The sequence below is a fragment of the Meriones unguiculatus genome, chromosome 7 (assembly GCF_030254825.1).
Source record: "Meriones unguiculatus strain TT.TT164.6M chromosome 7, Bangor_MerUng_6.1, whole genome shotgun sequence".
In the NCBI taxonomy this organism is placed as follows: domain Eukaryota; kingdom Metazoa; phylum Chordata; class Mammalia; order Rodentia; family Muridae; genus Meriones; species Meriones unguiculatus.
The window spans coordinates 72,375,219-72,395,289 of NC_083355.1; the positions used below are offsets into that span (position 1 = coordinate 72,375,219).

The window sequence follows — 20,071 nt, forward strand, 5'->3', positions numbered from 1 at the left end:
TTCTTGAAGTCTGACAGAGGCAAATGTCTCATTACTACTGATCTGAGAGGCTGTGTGATGAGTCTTCACAGTAGGAAGATTGGAGGAGGGTGGGTTGTTCTGAAGTGTGACAGACTGGAGTATAGAGTCTACTGCAAAAATAACTTTAAAGCCCCAGACTTATAGGTCGAGTTTCACCAGGCTTTCCTGTACAACTTGTCCCACTATATTGCCTCCTACAATCTGAAAGATGGAGGAATGAGTACAATTTGCCTTATAGCTACAGAGTTCAAGTGAATTTGAAACTTGATTTTAGCCTTTCATTTAATTTGTGGAGACTTTCTGGCCATTGATGTGATAGTAAAAAAACAACAACAGAAAAACAAAACAAAACAAAACAAAAAAGCCCCCCCCCCCCCCAATTTGTTTAAAGGGAAGAAAAAAATGCCTAGGATTTGAGGCAAAAATCAAACTGAAAAAACTTAAAATAGCCATCTTTCTTTAACAATAGGCTTCTGGCCTAAAGCTCATTACTGCTCTTTACAGCAAGTGGCAAAGTAATAAAGGAAAAGAGCAATTGGAAGTTGGTGACATTAAAAATAGTGATAATTTGCTCTCATGGCCTCCCTTCAAAAAAAAAAGATAGCTAAAGGAAAACTATGCCACTTTTAAATGAATTTTAAACAGTAAGCTGAAAAATACAAGCGAGGAATTATTAGAGTAATACAAAATGGTACTTTGTTCTGAGAAATTGGAATGAACTTTGAAGTACCTTTTCAGCTCTTAACTTGTATGAGTCCCCAATGGTATTTCTCTGTCATTGTCACTGAAACATCCCACACCGTAAGCATAAATTCATACTGCTGACTTCTACCCCTGTACTGATGGCAAGGATAACAAGTATTGAAGATTATTTGTAATTAATCGGGGGCTGGAGAGATGGCTCAGTAAAGAACATGCTTGCTCTGCAGGCATGAGGATTCGAGTTTGAATCCCCAGAATGAACAGTAGAAGCCAAGCCCAACAGTACGCAACTCTAACCTTCAGTGCTGGGGAGACAGACACAAGAGGCTCTCTGGGGCTTGATGGACAGCCAGTCTTGCCAATGAGTTAGTGCCACGTTCAGGGAGAAACTCTGAATCAAAACAAGGTGGGGCACATTAGAAGAAGGCACCTGATCTGGATCTCTGGCCTCCACACACAGGCACACACATGTGTATGGACACTCACCACACACATACATACATGGAATGAATGACACACACAGACACATACATGAATGACATAAAATTATCTTAATTAATTTTTATGTGTTTGAATGCTTTGCCTGCATGTGTGTATGTGTACCACACAAATGCCTGGTGTCTATGAAGGTTAGAAAAGGTTGTCAGAGCCCCTGAAACTGGAATTACATATAGTTGTGAGCCACCTTATGGGTGCTGGCTAATAAACCCAGATCCTCTGCAAGAGCAGCAAACTTTCTCAACCACTGAGTCATCTCTTTAGCCCCGAATGAAATAAATTTTAAAAATTGGTGGCTAGATAATGAAAGTTCATGCTTAATGAATAATGTAAAATAAAATGAGTAAAAGGTTGGCTTTCATGGTTTTCTATTTTCACCTTTGAAATATTGAAATTAATATACAGAGGAAGAGTTATACAGTTAATTTTCAGTTGTTGATGGACAGGATCCAGAAGGATAATAATTTAAATCAAGAATTCATTCAATAGTGTATAGAAATCCTTTTATTTTGAAAACTGAAGCAAGACAATTCATCACATAAACTAGTAATTTATTACAACAGTGCTAATTATACTTATATTGCTATAATTAAGCTATACTATGATTAAGAGTCTGCCTGCCTTTCCTAATTATAAATAAATATTTTAAGCCATTATCTCAGGATACCATGCTGTTTTCATGGAAGACTTTTTCTTTATTGAACACAAATCAAACATTAAACTACACAAACCAAAGTGTGTTATCTTCTTTGGCTCTTGTTGATGTGATAGGTAGAAATTAAGATGAGATTGGAATTATAGTTCCATTGTATTAAACAGAATGGAGACTAAAGCAATAATCATTTAAAATAAAAATAAAAGAAAGCCTAGGAAGCAATAGCATTTGGGAATCATGAGAAATTACCACCAAGCTTTATTTTATTTCATGTGGAACTCACCCATTGTCTTATCTGTGAGAGCTGCAAATGTACTAAAAGAAGAGATTGTTCATCAGAGATTTTGTTGCCATGTACTTTACATGACCATTCTATGTAGATCAATCTGAAATATAGCTGGCCACTTAATTTCTTTGTGTTCTAGTTGACAGCCTTTCTCCCAATCTGGAGTTTATTCAGTCTACTTCAGATAGTATTATACAGTACAATAAGTCATCCTTATGGTCACACTGAATAGTCAAGAAATGTTTGCCTGTCCACCATATTCCTGGCATTGTAGTATGCTGTGTTTTTCTTTCCAGTAACTGTTTATTGAAGGCAAAGTACATGCCATGCAGATTGGTAGGTTCTGGAGGTAAAAATGCATACCTACCTTAACATGGCAAGTGAAGAGATGCTTGCTCTGTAGAACACATGGATAGGAGAAATAGTAAGGCACTATTACTTTAATAAATAGTAAGACCTGTTAGTAGTTCAAAGGGAATGCGCGTGCGTGCATGCGTGTGTGTGTGTGTTTTGTGTGTGTGTGTGTGTGTGTGTTGGCATATGCATGTATGAATGTGAAGGCCAGAAGTTAGAATTGAGTGGCTTCCTCCATTGCCCTCTGATTGATTGATTGATTGACTCAACTAGACTGACTAGCCAGTGAGCCTCAAAGATTCTGTCTCTAGCACCACCAACTCCAGCACTGAGGTTACAAGTGTACACAGTCACTTTTGCTTGCTTGGGATCTGAATTCAGGTCCTCATGCTTCCATGACAAGAGCCTTACCCCCCAAATTCTTTCTCTGCCTGCCTCGAGGTATCTTTGAGTTTAATAGGATAGATCTAGCCAATAAATACTGACATAAATATCATGTTACAAGCTATTTTTTAGTGAATTGTGTAAAAGATTCAGCAGGAAGATTAATTTTTGATGGGTGTAAGGAGTCAGCAGAGGGTCCAAGAAAAGATTACTTGGTGAGTGAGGTGAACTGAGTCTTGACAATATGAACGCGGGTAAAGAAGAAATGACATTACAGATAATCAAACTGTGAAAAACACAGGCATATAGACTTGCCTGAATTTTGAGATAATAGTCAAAAATTCTGTTTGATTGGGGAAGGAACAGAGAAATGATCAATGGATAAGGGAAAATGGGAAGTAAAATACATGTTCATTTTCCTTGACTGTAGGCATGAAGGGAAGAGGAACAGCCAATAACTCTTGGACTGACCTTGTTGCTTGGGTGATGGGTAACTGCAAATTACAGAGTGAATATGATCAAAAGACAGAACAGAAATTAGATTCGGAAAAACAATGAGAATCTTGAGTTTAGTTGAACCAGGCAGAGATATCTGTGGGCCGTTAGCCTGGTCTATAAGGCAGTGTGTTTGTTGAAGAACTACAGTTATAGCCTTGAGAATATAAAAAAAATCCTAGTTGAAGTTATATCAAAATAGACATCTCGGTGACATGTCAAAGTAAGAGAGAAGACAATGAAATGACAAAATGCTAGTACTTAGGAAGGGTTGCATAAACAGCCTTTAAGTTAAAAAAAAACAACAACGAATATTTAAGTGATGTGGAGGGATTAAGAGAGAAAGTAGAGAGGAATATCATGGAGGTCAAAGTAAAGCAAAATTGAAGGAAGATGGCAGGGGTCCCAAGTTGGTAAAGTCTCCAAAGAGGTAGAGGAAACTCAAAAAGCATCCTTAGGAATTGGCATGCATATGATGGCAGCATTGACAAGATAGTGACCTTTGAAAAGAAGAGAACATACTGAAATACATGGTTTTGAAGTGAGACAGGGTCCGTCTAGGATAAGAGGCCTGGTGGAGCTCAGAAATCTGGAGTTCAATGTTAACACTCATACATTTATATGGTTTTCTCCAGGAACTCTCTGCAGTACAGGTGTGAGCTCAGAGAAGGCTGGTTGTTACTCTTTTTTTTTTTTCAAGCTGCATTTTTTAAAATTTTATTTTAATCAGCAGGTGTGAGCTCAGAGAAGGCTGGTTGTTACTCTTTTTTTTTTCAAGCTGCATTTTTTAAAATTTTATTTTAATCACAGGACATCCACTTTGGATCCCAGCTGTAGCCCCCCTCCCTCATTCCCTCCCAATCCCACCCTCCCTCCCTTATCTCTTCCCTGCCCCCTTCCAAGTCCACTGATAGGGGAGGGCCTCCTCCCCTTCCATCTGACCCTAGCTTATCAGGTATCTTCAGGACTGGCTGCAATGTCCTAATCTGTGGCCTAGCAAGGCTGCTCCTCGGGGGGTGGGGGTTTGGGGGGATGGGAGGGTCGGAGGGTGGGAGGGTGGAGGAGGTCAAAGAGTCAGTCATTGAGTTTATGTCAGAAATAATCCTTGTTCCCCTTACTAGGGTACCCACTTGGATACTGAGCTACCATGGGCTCCATCCGAGCAGAGGTTCTAGGTTTTTTCTATGCATGGTCCTAGGTTGGAGAAACAGTCTTATAGAAGACCCCTGTGCCCAAATATATTTGGTCCTTGTGGAGTTCCTATCCTCTCCACGTCATACTAACTCTCCCTTCTTTCATATGGTTTCCTGCACTCTTCTGAAGGTTTGGTTATGAGTCTTAGCATCTGCTTTGATACACTGCTATGTAGAGTCTTTCAGAGGCCCTCTGTGGTAGGCTCCTGTCCTGTTACTTGTTTTCTCCTACTTCCAATGTTCATCCCCTTTGTTTTTCTAAGTGAGGATTGATCATCCTACCCTGGGTCCTCTTTCTTGTTTATCTTCTTTAGTTGTACAGATTTTAGTATGTTTATCCTATCTCATAAGTCTAGTACCCACTCATAAGTGAGTATATACCATGTGTGTCTTTCTGCTCCTGAGATACCTCAGGATGATCTTTTCTAGATCCCACCATTTGCCTGCAAAATTCATGATTTCCTTGTTTTTAATTGCTGAGTAGTATTCCATTGTATAAAAGTACCACACTTCTAAGCTAGCAGCCAGACATCAGATCCCTTCCACCCACACATCCACTGTGGGAAACAGAGGGTTTCTTGGGGCATTGAAGCCCCTGCTCTGTGGATCTACCAGTGGAGTTTAGGCGAATAACTCCTGGAGCTCAATTAGAGACGAATACTAGTAGCCTGTAGGCCACAGACGTTCTCAGGAAATTTGTGCCCACGATCAGCCTCAATGCTTTCAATACCTTAAGCGCCTGTCACTCCTTCGGTTGCCTGTAAGGTGCCACTTTCTCACACGGAAGGCCTCTACACTCTTCAGCACCCTGTCCCTCATGGCATACTTCCACACACATGCACACACACATGTTTGCTCACATTTGTCCTTCTGAACCCTCGGACTTTCCTCCCATAGGTACAGCAGAAACACCAACGCACAAGCTATAATCACTGGACCTCTCGCATCTTCCTGAGTATTTCTCCAGACACGAGAGAAAGACGGTACCAGTCTGATCTGTAGAATCCAAGAACAAACAGTAAAGGTTATAGATAAGCAAATGGCCAAGGGTCAATGAAAGAACATATCCAACATAAATCAAGATATCATGGCTTCACCAGCAACCCCCCAAATTAATGGATACTCCAACTCATGGGAAACACAGGAAAATGACTTTAAAGCTATGCTTATCCAGTTATTAAAGGCACACAAAGAGGAAACAAACAAATCTCTCAGAGAAATAGCCATACAAATACAGACAGTTAAAGAAGAAACGAACAAATCTCTCAAAGAATTGACCTCCCAGGTGGAGGCAAAGAAAGAAGAAATGAATGAAGCTCTCAAAGAAACACAGGCAAATTTAGCCAAACATCCTGTTGTTACTCTTAGTCCAAGATCTAGAATGTACAAAGTGGAAAAAGGTAAGGAGCTGGTGTCAGTATTGTGACTACTAGGAAGAGAGTAGGTAAAGACTACAATATGGACCTTAGACTGATGAGAAAAGGAGGGAAAGGTATGGGGGACAAGGGATGGATGAGGGGGAGATGGAAGGATTTAGTATGTGAAGGTTCTTTTGTACATCAAAAATGTATGTGTTGAAAGGTTGGTTCCCAATAAGGCAATGTTCAGATGGGTCTGTAGGAGGTAACTGGAGCATGAGGATTCTGCTACTCATTAATTGATAAGGTGGTTAATTCATTTTGGGAGTACTTCTTGGGAGGTGCTGGAAGCCTTAGGAGGCGGGGACAGAGCTGGAAGAAATAGACCACTGACGGTGTAACCTTAAATGCTGTGCTATTCAGCCTTTCATCGTTGCAGCAAATACCTACAGAAACAGGTTTTTAGGCTCACAGTTTCCATGCATGGTTTGGCTCCATCACGATGGGACTGTGGTAAGTTAGAGAATCATGATAGGAAGAACTGGTAGAGCAGGGATGCTTATTCATGGCACCTAGGCAACATGGCATAAAGAAAAGGGGCAGAGGAAAAGATTGTGCCAGGACTTGTCCCTAATACCTACTTCCTCTAACTAGGCTCTTCTTCCTATGCTTCCCCCATCCCCACCTCCCAATAATCCCGAGAGTATTATGAATCCATCAAGGGATTAATGCACTAATTCGATCAAAGCTGAAAAGATCCAGTAGCTTCACCAAAGTCTATCAGCTGTCAAACTTACTCCCAACCCATGAGCTTCTGTGGATAGTTTGATGAAAGGTTTATTTTGTCCCTGGCCCCTTTCTCTCTCAGTTATTGAGAGAGATGCCATGAGGTGGGCAGCTTTGCTCCACACCATATGTTCTGCTTTGCCTCAGGCCCAAAACAACAGGATGGAGTGTCCATGGAGTAAAGCCTCTGAAATCATGAGCCAAGATGACCTTTGTGGGGCCAGGGAAACTATGCGTCCGGAGGAGCCAGTCTGGAGCAAGAGTGAAGTCAATACCTGTCCAAACCCCAAAAATCTCATCTTGAGACAGGCAAGAGTAGGACTGTTTTCTCCCTGCCCTGGGCAGACAAGTCCTGTAAGCCTTTCCAGAAGTGGGAGGCATTGAGTTTATTTTCAGAGATTACTATTTTGGAACTCAAGATTTCAAAGTTGATAGGGTTTGGCAGATGGCAAGGTTCAGATTCTGGCTGCCTTGGATACATAGTTGTAACAGGAAGTACTCATTCTTCTGAAAAGTTAAAAATTCCTTAATTTTTTTATTCCTGGTACTTGATGTAGTATACTTGATGTAATGAGAAGAAAAAGAAAAAGCTACAACAGATAAAAAACCTCAGGAATGTATATTGAATTGACATTACAATGCATTAATCAATAGCTGCATTCTTTGCAAACTGTGGCTATGACAGTCCTGAACAAGAAGGGTTTCCTGTTTAAACTGCAGTAACTTTTCTGACTATGGATCATCGTTCCTCCTGTGGCAGATTTTTACAGTTTCTCTAATGCATTTGGGACAACTGTTTCAGAGAAATATGCAGCTTTCCTGACAACTCCTCACTCTCTATAGTGATAAGAAGTCTAGCTTTTTCTGCTGGTTTTTCTTTTTAACTTTCTGCTACCATATCCACCACTTCTACCACCAGATCCATAGCTACCATCATAGGGACAGCTTAAGCTTATTCCATCAAAGTTGGCCTCTTCATGGGTCCATAATTTGATTGCTGTTGTCCACTGTAATTTCCAAAATCATTAGAGTTACCACCACCACCATAATTACTGCCACCAAAATTTCCTCCTTCACTGTAACCATCATATGCTCCTCCACCACCACCATAGCTTCCTCTACTACTGTAACCAGGGCTACCACCATAGTTGCTACCATCACCTCCAAATCCATTATTTCCACCATGACCACCTCCATAACTACCTCTGCTGCCACCACCTCCACCACCATAGCCTCCTCTTCCACCACAATTTCTACCATAACCAAAGTTACCTTCACCACCTCCAAGGTTTCCTTCCACCAAGACCGTAAAGTTGCCTGACCCACCTCCACGATGATTTTGTGATCCAGCAGACTCCATCTCTTGCTTAGAAAGGGCCCTTCTTACTTCACAATTATGCCCATTAATAGTGTGGTATTTCTCAACAACAATTTTATCAACTGTGTCATGATCATCAAAAGTTACAAAAGGAAATCCTGCTTGTTTTTTTTTTTTTTCTACTCTGCCTGTCTTCCATAACTTCTATGGTATCAATCTTGCCATACTTTTCAAGGTAGTCCCTCAGATTATATCCTTCTATATCTTCTGTAATACGACCCACAAAAATTTTCCTCACTGTTAAATGGATACTAGGCTTTATGGGGAATCCTCTCTAGAAACAACTCTCTTTGGTTGTGCTACACGCCCATCACCTTGTGTGGCCAAGCATATATTGAAGTATCTACCTCTTCAACACAAGAGTAGATGACAAAACCAAAGCCCCTGAATGTTTTGTTTGGATATCTCTCATTACTACACAGTTTTGGTTGTTGGTTTAAAATCTACACAATAAGATGGGCGTAGTATTGTGTATTTTTAATCCAAGCATTTGAGCATCCCTGTGAGTTAGAGCCTGGCTTGGTCTACATAGTGGATCCCAAGCCAACAGGGTTATATAATGAGACCCCGACTCTAAAAAAAGAAAAATCTCCATACTACTCCTTTTTTCCCCAATAACAGAAAGCACTTCATGATATCACCACATCTTATTTTTTTCACCTTTCTCCATTGACACTTTGTGTTCTAAAGCTACAACTCTGTTTTATTACTTTCAGTTCTCCAAGCAGCATAGATACTCAGGTATCACCATTTACTACAGTAATAGGAGATCTACTGAGAGTATTTTTCACTTAATGTGGCATAGGTGCCGAACAAGCAAAGCAGAAAACATCTCTTCAGAATGGCTATTTACTAGAAACAGAGAGCTAAATATCTGTTCTAAGGAGGCTTTATGCACATTTGCACTGCACTTATGGCAGCATTTACTGTCTTGCTTTTTGAACACAGAGAAGGCATCTTCTGTTTGTTTCATTTCTGGATTTGTTGTAGAAACACTCATGATTTTTGAGTTAATTATTTTTATTAATTAAATTTTCTTTGATAATTTTAGAAAAGAATACAGTGTAGACAGGTTAATCTCAAACCCACTATTTTCTCTCTCTCTCTCTCTCACATCTGTGTACCCTCCTCCCTCTTTATCAATTTCTCTCCCATATTCCTGCCTTTTTGTGTTTTGTACCTGCTGAGTTTAACCAGTGCTGTCTATGTGAGCACAGAGTTAGAGCTGTCCATTGAAGCCTGGTGGACTTAACAGCAAGTATATAACTGAAGACAGTAACTCTGCCTTTCTCCACTTTATCATTAACCCACAGCTCACCAGGGACGGGGAGAGTCCCATGAGCCCTTCCACATCCAAGAGTGATTATCGACAGGGCCAGTCTTCTGCAGGACCAACAAAAGTAACCACAGCTGCTATGAGTTCATGATTGCAGTGGTTGTGTTATGCTCAGAATATTATATCATACAGCACTTATGTGCTTCCTTTCCCCTCTCCTGCAGTATTCTCCGAGTCTTAGGAGGGTTGGTGTTAATGTCTTGTTTTTGACGGGAGTATCAACTGTATCAACTGTCACTTTTTCTCAGCATCCCATGTAGCCATGAATCTGTGTGTTCACTGAAAATAGGAGCGCCTCTGATTATGGATAAGAGTAACTTTTGTCAATAAATCTACAAACATTTATATTTAGAAGGCAGTTTGATGTTGTGTCAATTTAAACAACAGTAGTAAATTCCCCCTTGAGCCTCTAATCTCCTTAGGCATTATCTTACCTCTATGGAGTTGGCCTCAAATACAATGAGAGGGCAGTTGGTTGCTCCCATAAACAGCCATGTCAGTATTTCATAGGTGGGTACATTTTTCCCAGCAGATTTGTTTTGCAGTTCATTAGTGTTACAGCTGGCTAAGACCATAGCTAACTCCCAACAGCTCCCCACCCCCCGACCCACCACCAAAGCTGTGTGCATCATGCTTTTCAGCACTTTGAAAGCTAGCTTCAGGGAGAACATTTCCACTTCAGTTTCAGCTTGTTTTCTTTATATCTTTGAATTAAGGTGAGGCCCAGGGGGAAGGGGTTCCTTATGTGGGAAATAAAGTCCCAGACAACATCCAGAATCAATTTCCAGATGTGTGAATGAATGAGCTTTTAATTATCTTGGTTCCAGCTATTCAGATCACCTTGTCAGGTTTAAAGTTCTTTCTGATAAGGACCCAGACATCTTGGAATAGATCCGGGGAGAATCCTTTATGAGCTGAGGACCAACAGATATCTAAGCATGCGATAAAGATCATTGTTTTGGTCACTGAGTTTGAGTTGTCATGGAAAAGAGATTACTGGTATAACTGTCTGTTCTCTCATCTCAAAGGCAGAAAATTTAATAAAGGTAATGATTGTAGCCTAAATGTTTGTAAACTTAAAATAGTACTTTATTTTTCTTATCAATCTATTTTATAGTGACAGTCACATTAATGTTATATCTGTTTATTTACACTTCCAATGATAATTTTATTCAAGAAAATGTAAACAAAGATATACAGAAAAAAAACAAACAATGCATTTCTGCTTTTCCCCCTTCCCTCTTCTGGTGAGAGGAAAAAACAGGAATTCTTGCTGAATGTTTTGAACTCTTCTCATGTTCAAACCCATGTTTGTGCTTTTTTTTTCTTTTTGAAAGAAATATTCACTTTAGAAAGGAGACCAACAGAGCCAAAAACAAAAACAACAACAACAAAAAATAAACTGAGCCCTGGGGATCCTGCAGAGACTGACACCCCAGCCAAGGACAATGCATGGAGAAGACCTAAAACCCCAGCTCAGATATAACCCAGAGACTCAGTCTCCAAGTGGGATTCCTAGTAAGGGGAATAAGGACTGTCTCTGACATGAACTCAGTGGTTGGCTCTTTGATCACCTCCCCCGATGGGGGAGCAGCCTTACCAGGCCACAGAGGAAGACAATGCAGCCAGTCCTGATGCGACCTGATAGGCTAGGGTCAAATAGAAGGGAAGAGGACCTCCCTTATCAGTGGATGAGGGGAGAAGCATAGGGAGAGAAGAGAAAGGGAGGGTAGGATTGGGAGGAGACAGGGAGGGGGCCACAGCCAAGATACAAATTGAATAAACTGTAATAAAAGATAATAATAATAATTTTAAAAGTGTGAATTGGACCACTGTAAAAGCTGAACGGTCCATCACTATGTATCTCCCACCCCTACAAACAGTGCAGTTAGAATCTCATGACTTTTTGGTGAGTAGACTATGAGAGGAAGTGATTCAGGTTACTTTCAGTGGTGGTCATGGAGGCTGCAACCTGGAAAGCAGCCTGAGCAGTTGAGCCACCATGCAAAGTAGAGCTGTTCTTCAAAGCTGTTCAAGCTTCAGTGGGAGCCCAGCTGCAGTGTGCTAAATGACTGGAAAACATGTTTAAAACATAGAGCATTTTGATTAATGCAGAGGCTACCAGTTAAAGTGACCGTGAGTGTGGCCAGTGACCACCAGTGTCCTGTGTAGTCATCAAATTAAAAGAAAATTACTTATGAGTGTTTTGCCTGCATGTATATAGGTGCACCATATGTGTGCGCTGCCTGTGAAGGCTAGAAGGGTGTGTCGGATCTGCTGGAGCAAGACTGATGTGACCTACCATGCGCTAAGAACTGAACCTGCGTCCTTGTAAGAACAGCAAGTGTCCATAAACACTGATCCATTGCTGGAGCTCCTTGCCGTCAGATCTTTTAAGGTAGGGTCCCATTGTTTTGCACATAGTTGAGGCTGGCCTCTGTGGTGGTTTGACTAGGTTGGACCCCATAGACTCAGGTGTTTGAATGGTTGGCCCACAGGGAGGAGCCTTATTGAAAGAGGTGTGGCCTTGTTAGAGAAAGTTTGTCACTGTGGAGGTGGGGCTTTGAGGTCTTAAATGCTCAAGCTATGTCCCCAGTGTGAAAAAAAAAAAAGTTTTTCCAGTCTCCTCCTGGCTGCCTTTGAATCAAGATGGAGAACTTCTCCAGCACCACGTGTGCCTGGATTCTGCCATGCGGGACTAAACCTCTGAAGCGGTAAGCCAGCCCCAATTAAACGTTGCTTTGGTTGTGGTGTCTCTTCACAGCAGTGGAAGCCTAACTAACCTGTCTCAGACTCTCAGTTTTTATGCCTTATTCTCACAAGTGCTTGGAATATAGGCATGTGTAATGCCATGTCTAGGTTAGAGAAATTAGATGCTACTACATGTTCCTATTGTTTCTAATTTTACCTTCTTTTATTCTTTCGCTCTTTGAGTCATATCATAGCTCTAGTTTACTTTCTTTGCAAAGTAGTATCATGTAATAATGCTCAAAACTTTATATAAATCGAACATGTACAGGGAAAAGTATTAAAAATCCAAAAATTATTGACAAATAAGAGTGAAAGAGAAGGATTTCACTTGGTATTCTACAGCTGGCACAGGAATACTACATCCTGATGTTCTAGACAATAAAACAAAAATGAAGGTTATATTAACTATTTCTCTCTCTCTCTCTCTCTCTCTCTCTCTCTCTCTCTCTCACACACACACACACACACACAGGCTGAGTATTGAGCCTAGTGTTTAATACTCATGGGCATGACAGGCCAGCACTGCCCTTAACCACTTTCCTTTTTGAAACTGGTTCTAGCCCATGCTGGACTTGAACTCATGGTATTCCTACTTCAGCCTTTTATTTTTTAAATATAAAATTTCTTACTTCTCAGATTAAGAAAGAAATTCATACAAATGTTGAAAGATGAGAAGTATGAATTTTTGATTTAAATGGGTTGAGCATGGAAAATATCTGTTCTTCAGTTTCTAGATACTTGTAATTTACTTAGGGATAGACTACATTTACTGATATATAGCAAATAGCAAAAGTATATTGGGTTTACTATATTTACTTCTGTTTTAGTTAATAGAATATTTACTTCCTCGATACTATATAAATACTCAGGTTTGAATTTGCAATGTTATTTGTTCTTTGGATCTAAATAGCTTAACAGCACAAATGTTAACTTAAAACCATCTTATTTCCCTTTATAAACATGATTGTTCCTCTTCAACAGTACTATTGATACTTTGGACCAAATGACTCTTTTGTGGGGCTTTCCTGTGCTCCAAAGGATGTTAATCGCCTGTGCTTAGATGGATACAGTGTTTAGCAGTATCCTTGGCCTGTGGCAGTTGTTCCATGAGTCATGACAACCAAAAGTGTATTTAGACACTGTCAAATACCGCTGGAATTTAAAATTGACCCTTGGCAGAGGATGGCTGTTCTAGATTGTCACAATGCCAATATCAAACAAAAACAAAACAAAACCAACTTGATTACATCATTCCAAATGTCCATCAACAACATTTCAGAAAGCTTTAGCATTCGTGTTCTGTGGCACAGGTTCTTTAGAGAGCCCAGGCTCTCTCAGCCTCTGTGCAGCTTATTGTGTTCTCCGGGTAATTCTGCTTGCCCACTGGGCACCCTCACGTACATTTTGGCTACATTGAATTGATTAGCAAGCCTAACCTGGGAGGCATTGAGAGCTTTCTTGATTCCCTGCGGGATGGTGGGTACACCCCTTTTGTTCAGAAGTTGCTGAGTAATTATCCACCTTCCCAAAGAGAGGACAAACTATAGAGGGGATATAATTAAAAACATCAAGTTATGTATTCTGCTAACCACAGTAGCAAATTTGGCTCTGTGCCTGAGCTTTCCGGAGAAAGAACCTGCAGTTTTGACAAACCGCTCTTGTGTCTGTATTAATCAAAGCTCTTGTGGTCAGCCAGGGGTTTGACTGATACTTTCATGCTGGTAGAGCAACTTCGCTGGCTAAGAATAGAATAATAACACACAGAAGGGATAATAATAGACAGATGCAGTTCTAATGGCCACAGCCTTCAGCACGGAGAGCTTGTCAACCTTGGTTAGGGAGTCAGCAGGCTGATTTCTTTTTAATTTGGGTATGTGCCACCTAAGATTTCACTTCTGCTTTGCGTGGTGTAATGATCTGGCTGAGGAACTACATGTCAAGTAGGAGACTCATAGACACTCTGGGTATACTGTCTTCTCACTGTTTGGGGCCAGATTTCCTTGGTCTACTTGCAGAGACTCTCAAGAAACTAGATTTAACAGTCCATCGAGGGAAGGTCTTTAAAAAGATCAGGTCTTAATGATTAGCTAGGTTTAGAGTTTTAGCTTTACACTGATTTGGAATTGCTTTGCTCTGTATTTCATTCTTATTTTCCCAAATGCATCCTCCTGTGTCTGGGCAACTGACCCTCCCTTTCCTATGGAAATACTAATGGGTTTTCCCTGTGGCAGCTATTCTCTCAGGCTTGATTTGCTCCAGGTATTTACACAGAGAACTTTTCTTTCTCTTCCTGACTTTCTCTTTTCTTGGGCCAATGGCCTATCAGTGCTGTGCAGCAGATGGACAGATGTTAGCTGCTGCTTCAGCTCATGAAGTGCTTTCCTTAGTGATTTGAACTAGAGACCAAGGGGTTGCATTATGTTTGCAAGACAAGCACATTAAGATCTAACCCTCCAAATGTGCCAGCTTTTTAGTTTACAAAGCTAGTGTATCCTTCCTTGTCCATTAAAGAAATAAGAGAATGCAATTTGGAGGCTGGCAGTAAGATTGTCTGTGTTCTTGAATGTAGATTTATGCTTAAAGATTGAATTGCAAGCTCATTCAAGAGCTTAATAAAGTAAGGCTATGTGTGATTAAATGGAAACAAATAGCAAACAATACATGGATGATTAAGGAACAAAAATGACAATTTTTTATATTTTCAAAAAAGCATGACTTTCAGGACAGAAAGAATTTATAAGTGAAAATAAAGAGAAAGTAGTTTGCAGAAGCTGAGAAATGTATAAATAATTGGTAGTGAGTCCTGATGCTACCTTTCTATAAGGAAAACTACAGGTAACATTCTACACCATTTTGGCCTCTCTGGACTGATCAGGGATGTGAAGGTACAACCACTGAGTGAAAAAAAGGAATCATCACATTTCTATATAACCGTTCTTGAAGCAAAGCTAACTAAGTTACCAGAGTTGTCTTAAATGTTTTCATAGTAGTTAAATAGCCCCAGAGAAGGGTGAAGGGTGTCCTTCCTTCCTTGGTTCCTTCCTTCCTTCCTTCCTTCCTTGGTTCTTTCCTTGGTTCCTTCCTTCCTTCCTTCCTTGGTTCTTTCCTTGGTTCCTTCCTTCCTCCCTCCCTCCCTCCTTTCCTTTTTCTCTCCCTCCCTCTTTCCCTTCCTTCTTCCTTCCTCCCTCCCTTCCTTCTTTCCTGTTTTCCTTCCTTCCTGTCTGTCTTTCTCTCTGTGTCTCTCTCTTTCTCCTTCTTTCTTTCCAATTTATTTTAAATTTATATATTTACTTTACATCCTGATCATAGCCTCCTCACTCCTCTCTTCCTGGTCCCACCCTCTTACCCATTTCCTCCTATCCTCCCTCCCTTACTCCTTAGAAAGCCCCCCCCCATTCAACCCACCCCAGGACATCAAATCACATTAGGACCTAGCTCATCTGCATCCACTGAGACCAGGCAAGGTGTTCCCATTAGGAGGAAGTGATCAAAAAGCAGGCAACAAAGCCCATGTCATTGATAGCACCTGCTTAATTTACTAGGGGACCACATGAAGATCAAGCTTCCCATCAGTTACATACATGGCCTAGGTCCTGTCCATTCACGCTTTTTGGTTGGTGCTTCTGTATTTGTAAGCCCTATGGGCCTAGGTTAGTTGATTCTGTTGGTCTTCTTGTGCCGTTCTTGTCCCCTCTGGGTCCTTCTATTCTTTCCCCCCAACTCTTCTTCTCCTTGAGCTCTGCCTAATGCTGTGAGTCTCAGCATCTGATTCAATCACATGCTGAGTGGGGCCTTTCAGAGGACGGTTATGCTAGGCTCCTGTCTGTAAACATAGCAGAGCATCATTAATAGCATCAGGAGTTGGCTCTCTCCCATGGGGTGTGTTTCAAGTTAGGCCAGGCATTGGATGGATATTCCCTTAGTCTCTGCTCTGTCTTTATCTCTGCACATCTTGTAGACAGTGTAAATTTTGGGTTGAAGGTTTTGTAGGTGGATTGGTCACCACCATAAGTCCTGCCTGGCTAGAAGGCTTCTCTCTTGGAGGAAGCCCATCCTTGGTAGTGAGGTTACCCCTTCTTTAGGAAGTTGATGAGTAGAGCTGGTATTCCCATAAAGTCTCACACTAGACAGCATATAATGCTTTGTGACTATGCTCTTGGCTATATGGCTGGCATTAGGAATACAGAGACTCAAATATGCATTTGTTTATGACACCATGGTGGGTATTAAGGTGAAATAATACAGAACTCAGGCTGAAGGAGGCATTAGAAGATGGCTCACACAAATCAGGAAGACCAAAAAGATAGTCTCTGAGAAGAAACAGATTCTAAGAGTTTAGGATTTCTCTGCTGTGTGGCTTGGGGCTTGGGCAGGGTCAGTTGGGTATTCATTGGTTTATGAAGAGAGGTCACATCTGTGTGTGTGTGTCTGTGTGTGTTTGTGTGTGTGTGTGTGATGTGTGGCCTTCTAACATAGATACATGTAGCTGTGACCTAATTTATCAGTGTACTATCTTGGGTTTGTTTCTTTTCTATTAAAACCAAATTTTATTCTGTTTATTTTGATTTGTTTTATAAAATGCAGTAAACTCTCAAATGATACATTGGAAGCCTAGCATAGCAGCATGGCAAACTTACATGAAAAGAATCACAAGGCTAGTTTATTTGATGAGAATACCATAAAAATGGATAACTATTGGGCGCAGTTTAATATGGGAGTTAATTGTTGTTTGCTTATTTATTTAAAAATGGTATTTAACATAGCTGGAAACTAAATTCAGCTGCAGTTTCTAGTTGCTTTTCAATCATGGGACAGTGAGAAGCAATCCAGGCCTGGGTTAAGATATGAAACGCTTTGGATTTATTTGGACTGAAATACTATTATGGGCTAAATAGATTTCAAAGCAATCTTGGAAGGGCTACATTCTGAGTTGCCCTCCTGAGAGAGATGTGTAAAAGCAGCTTTTTGAAGCTTTTGTTCCTAACCTTTTATAAAAGAATGACAAGAATCACATTTTAAGTGACAGGTAAGAATTTGTTTTGACTAAAGGTAGCATATATATGCTAAAAGTAGCATAAATATATTTGTGAGACAGGGTTTCTTTGTGTAGCCCTGTCTATCCTGGAACTCACTCTGTAGAACAAGATGGCCTTGAACTCAGAGATCCACCTGCCTCTGCCTCCCGAGTTCTGGGATTAAAGGCCTGAACCACCACTGCCTAGCTAGGTTATCATTTTAATATAGGTCTGGGGTCAGAGCTCAGTGATAGGACACTTGTGTGGCAAACTCTAGGCCTGGGTTCAGTTTCTAGCCAAAAGTCGTCTTTAGCAGAAAAATAAGAACACATTCATTGTCAGAGTTTTCCTTCCAGCATAAAACAGAGTTTATGAAGCAACTTTGTCATAAAGCCAAGACAGGTCTATCAGACCATGACATAACATTCCATTAGATGTTAAAAGTTTGTCAGTTATGAGTTTATCGCCACAACAGATCCATCAGATACACACGGGGCAACAACGTGCCCTTCCCATTCACTGTAATCTGTGGAACTGGCCAGAGGCAGATCTGCTGGATTAAGGAAATTCCACTCATTATCTGAAAACCACTTCCTCATATTTGGCTTCCTTCACAGCTCTTTTCCTACCCCCACCTCGCCTCACTTCATATTTGCCAATTACAAATCCCAGGTTGCAGTAAATTGGAGGGAGGCTGTTTCTCTTGTAAAGAAAAAGTGCACCAGAAAGATGACACAGACTTTAGCACGCTCGCTAACTCTGAGAGTAAAGATGCGCTTTAAAAGGACCGTGAATGAGACAGTGGCTTAGTGCAATGCTAAGAGAAAGAACCCGGAAGGAGCTTCACGTGCTTCCTGCCGGACTATAGAAGGTTGTGTTCTGCGGTGACTTACATTAATTTCCCTCTGCTGTAGCCTATAGGTTCCTCATTAAGGTCTGACAGAGGGTGAGGCCCTTGCAGTACTAGGAAGCCTTAGGGAAGGAAGGGCACTTTAAGTGCATTGAAAAGGAACACTGAATGCGCTTTATTTCGGGGATGTAGCTCTCATACCCCTTTGCGTTACTTTTTAAAAGGTGTCTCACTTGGGGCAGATTTTGGAGAGCAGACAGTAAGCTGGGATTTGATCCTTATCTGTTCCTTCCAGTGGTTGCTACTGCTGTTTCCTGTCAGCAGCCATTCATGTGATAAAAGCACTTCCTCTAGAGACATTTTTAAGTACAAGCCTCATGCCTGATATTTTCCCTTCCATTTTATTCTTTGTCTAGCACAAAGCTCAGCTTAATAAATATTTGACCTACAGTTTTGATTGATTAGCTGAATAACAAGTTACAAGAATAGTTATCAGATCAAATCGCCCCTGAACTCTTAAGGGATGGGAGGCTTCGGCTGTGATAAAGCAATCCGAAGGCCTGTAAATTTGGGCTGACAATTTTATCCATTGTCTAGTTCTAGTAAAATGTCCCTCATTAGCATGGGTGGCTTGCTATCCAACTGCTTTCTTTATCAGAAGAAGCTATATTAAGTACTTCAGTCTATTCTTAGTCATAGGACAGCCAAATCACCATGGAGACATATGAATATTCATTGAAAGTTCAAAGGGATGACAAGATGTAGAGCACAGAGAAATAGGAAACAGTGGAAGCATCTCTAGGGATAGAGTCAGAGGTAACCAGTAGGTGAGGATGCTTTTCCTTTGCTCACAGTCTTTTCCTTTCCACCCACAGGAAACATCTTTTCAGAGCAGGCACAAAGCTTTCTTGCCCTATTTTTAGCAAAGATGTTTTCCGCTAGCTCAGTACCAGGGTCATCAGAACAGAGACTTGTGTGATGAAACGGGAAGCTCCTGTTTGGGTAGAAACACCTTCTACCTGTGAAGACGTTCTTAGATACAGGCTAAAGCATCTTTCTTAACATTTTTACTTCGCATTCAGACTGCTTTCTGATCTGTGTCAGATCAGAAAAAAAAAAAACAAAAAACAAACAAACTCACAAGTGCTTTATTACCGGAGACCGGATGAGGCAGAAATCTTAATCCGGAACCACGAGTGTCCTTTCTCTTAATCTAGTTATCAGTGTTTTTACTCCATGGGTGACTCAGATGCACAGGAAGTCTTGAGCTCAGCTTCCTCCTCCTCCACCACTGATTCAGAAACCACCCGTTTTTGCCACTGAGACAGAGACAGGGATGAAATGCTGGCAATGTTTTTCATTTCTTCCATGCTTTACCTCTGTTTCTAGAAAAATTCTAGAGCTTAACTTCTGAATTTTGTTCCTTCCTGGAAGTTATTTTTGTCCATGTGAAAAATGCACAGGAACCAGGGAAGCTAGCAGACTGCATATCGTCGAGTATCTTTTCAAAAGGGCCCTAATTGGAATTTTCCAGTTTTACGTTGCCAGGGTGGTGTTGGTGGGAGAACGGTGGCAGACTCATGCTTTTTAAAATTGCTTTGGTCTCTGCATGATTTTCATGAAAATAGGACAATATAAGGCCCTCGGTAGGTAAAAAAAAAAAAAAAAAAAAAGAATACTCTGCATGTGTGTGTATGTGTGTGTGTGTATATATGTGTGTACACTCATGTGTATATGGATGCATATGTAAGTGCACATGTGTTTGACATGTGAGTAGAGGTCAGAGGATAATGCTAACGTTGATCCTAGGTTACCTTCCACTTTTTGGTTGAGATAGTGTCTTAGCCTGGAAATTCTCCATGTAGAGCAGGCTAGCTGGCCTGAGAGCGTCCAGAGGTCTCTCAACCTCTACCTTCCATTCACATGCTGTCATGCTTCATTTTTATGTGGATTCTAGAGATCCAAATTCAGGACTTCATGCTTGTGAGGCAAACATTTTTTTTTTCCAA

At 40.8% G+C, this 20,071-nt stretch overlaps 2 pseudogenes; one reads left to right on the forward strand and one right to left on the reverse strand.

Annotated features, from left to right (window-relative positions):
* Window positions 1-7,586: 7,586 nt before the first annotated feature.
* On the reverse strand, window positions 7,587-8,528 carry LOC110540180 (heterogeneous nuclear ribonucleoprotein A3-like; annotated as a pseudogene).
* Window positions 8,529-12,095: 3,567 nt separating this feature from the next.
* Window positions 12,096-20,071, forward strand: part of LOC110540182 (nascent polypeptide-associated complex subunit alpha-like) — a 29,147-nt pseudogene continuing 21,171 nt past the window's right edge.